Below are 2,962 nucleotides of genomic sequence, written 5' to 3' on the forward strand. Positions count from 1 at the left end.
TCCCAGAAGCAGTGGCATGACCCTCCCCTGCCTCCTACGCATAGGGGCAGCCAAGGGGCTCCGCATGCTGCCCCCGCAGCTCCCGTTGGCCGGGAACCATGACCCATGGGAGCTACAGGGGTGGCGCCTGCGAACAGGGCAGCTCGCAGAGCACCCTGGCCATGCCTCTGTGTAGAAGCTGGAGGGGGGACATGCCGCTGCTTCTGGGAGCTGCTTGAGGTAAGCACTGCCCAGAGCCTGCTCCCCTCCTGCACCCCAACCCCCTGCCCCAGCCGCCATCCCCCTCCTTCCCTCCGAACCTCTCAGTCCCAGAGGACTGCACCCCCAACCCCTTATGCTCAGCCCCAGGCAGAGCCCTCACCCCCCCCACACCCAACCCCCAATTTCATGAGCATTCATGGCCCACCATACAATTTCCAAACCCAGATGTGGCCCTCGGGCCAAAAAGTTTGCCCACCCCTGTTTTAGACTATTGATCAGATTAGTCCCTCTCACAAGTAACTGAGCAGCTGTTTGGGCCCCAGCATGCTCCTATTGAGTTCAGTGGCACAGACTGCAGCCCAATATGATTATAAAATAATGTTTACATCAGATACAGCTGAGGTAATATAGTTTCAGTACAATGGCCCTATCCTCCTTAATTATTTCCTTTACTCCTTACTAGTCCAACAGACCTGCTGGATCTCTCACAGGCTTCCTGTTACTGCTATACTTAGATAATATCTTATTTAAGTGCTTCGCTCTTTGCTCTTCAGATTCCACCTCCCCGCGCCATTTCCATCTTACCTTTTAAACGTCATAGTTTATGCTTATTTCCATTGGCTTCACTAGGAATTTTGTTTACTGAAGGACTGGGTGGTAACCTCTTGTTCATGTGACTCTATTAAGGTTGCTTAAATAGCCTCCAGGCTGAGTGTAAAGATCTTAATGTCCTTACTTTTGAATGTAGGGTCCTTATGACTGGCATCATCCTCACTCTTCCAAGATTCCTCTTTAAAAATCAGCCTTTCAAAAGATTAGTGTCAAGGTGCTAGTTTGGTTGCTATTATTTAGTGCCTCAACCATTGCTACCTCTTGAATCAGCTTCTGGGTAACTTAACTCTAAATTGATATTAGCCTCTTCACTGTGTGCTCTAGTTAGAGACAATCATTTAAGGTACTGAGAAATGGCTCCCCTAACCTATGGCATTGATCGAGCAGTTGAAGCCATCCATTTTATTAGCACATTGACAGTGCACCTGATTTTATGTAACACATTAGGCTTGCTACCCAGTTACTTTTCCAGGGCTGTGGACATTGGCACTGTAAAAAATGTAAAGTAATAAACATACATGCACTGTCATCAGTGGGCAGAGACAACTGCCTCCACTCTTCAACTGCCATTGTAGTTCTCCTGACTGCAGCACCAGTAAACAGGAGAAAATCTGCCTGCAAAGGTATGCCCCTCATTATTCCCCTAGGTTGCCTAACCTGAGCTCTGATGGGCCATGAGTAGGAGTAAATTTCATAGTCATGATGCTTTTACATGTTTTAGCAAGTCCCCATGAGTTGTTCAGCGCTAAACACTGACAGCATCCCAGCTGTACCAACAGGGCATCAGTAAGAGGCAAATTGCAACACAGCCATGTATTAGACTATTTAAGGTTTTATGTATTGTATCTAGCAAACTGAACTGCATTCTCAGCTCTAATGATATTCCTGCTTGGGTAAGATACTTGCCTACATCAGAAGCTGGTTGTAAATCTTAATTAATGCCTGTAAATCACATCAGAATCCTCAAATGAAAGGCTTACATGCAAACATTAAAAAATCTTATTTTTCTTAATTGCATCATTACTGTATCTTCACTGGCTTTTGAATTGTTGCAGATCTTAATTTTATTTCTTCTAAATTGTTTTCAGCTGTCTCAAGCCCTAGCTAACTTTCCCACAGAGCCAAGTAACTGGCAAATTTTCTGCCAGTGGTGAGTGTAAGTTTGCATTTGCTTTACTTGTGCTACATTTTTTCTACCCATTGGGAGTGCTTTATCAAAGGCACGAAGTCTGATAGAACATTGTCTAACAGTGAGATGTACGTGGTACAAATGAAATAATAAAGATACATAGCTCTTATAGAGCACTTTTCACGAGCAGATCTCAGAGCACTTTACGAAGGGCCCTACTCTGATGAGTTTACAATTGATACTAGACTTTATAGAGAAAGGGATGACAATAAACAGTGGTGAAGGGCACATGGGAGGATGAAGATCACAACAATGAAAAATCATGAAATATGCTTGAAGTTAGTCTCCTATCAGATCCCAGATTTAAAAAAAAAAAGCTTACACTGTCTAACGCTGTGATCTAGCAGAAGTCTCTTAAGTTTTTTATGCTTCAGTTTTCCCAACTTAAAAGAGGGATAATACATACATACCAGATTTTTTTGAAAGACAAGGTAGAGGAGGCGATATCTTTTTTGGGATCAACTTCTGTTGGTGAGAGAGAGAGGCTTGTCCAATAAAAGATATTACCTCACGCACCTTGTCTCTCTGATATCTTGGGACAGACACAGCTACAACAAAAATGCGGATTTTTTTGAAGCACTTTGAAATCCTTCGATGAAAGGCACTTGTGTTATAAATACAAAGTATTATTGCTCTTATTATAACAAACTGTTTTTTATTCTGGTCTATCAGTTTGTCACTTAGCTGTTTCTGAATTTTAAAGGGTGGGTTTCACAAAACAAAACAAAGAGCTCAGGGAAATAAATATTCCAAATGGCGGAAACCCCAGTTGCTGGTTTTTGTTATTGTTGTGGTTGCAGTTTTGGAGTCGTTTCAATTTGGCTCTGAATTAAACTTCATTATTAAATAGGAAAATAAAGGTACAGAAAATAAAACTTTGATCTATGCTGTCCCCATTAAATGAATAGGTTTGGAAGTTGTTGCCTTAATGTTGCTGAGGTATGTTCATAGTCACCCCTC

The sequence above is a fragment of the Lepidochelys kempii genome, chromosome 8 (assembly GCF_965140265.1).
Source record: "Lepidochelys kempii isolate rLepKem1 chromosome 8, rLepKem1.hap2, whole genome shotgun sequence".
NCBI lineage: Eukaryota > Metazoa > Chordata > Testudines > Cheloniidae > Lepidochelys > Lepidochelys kempii.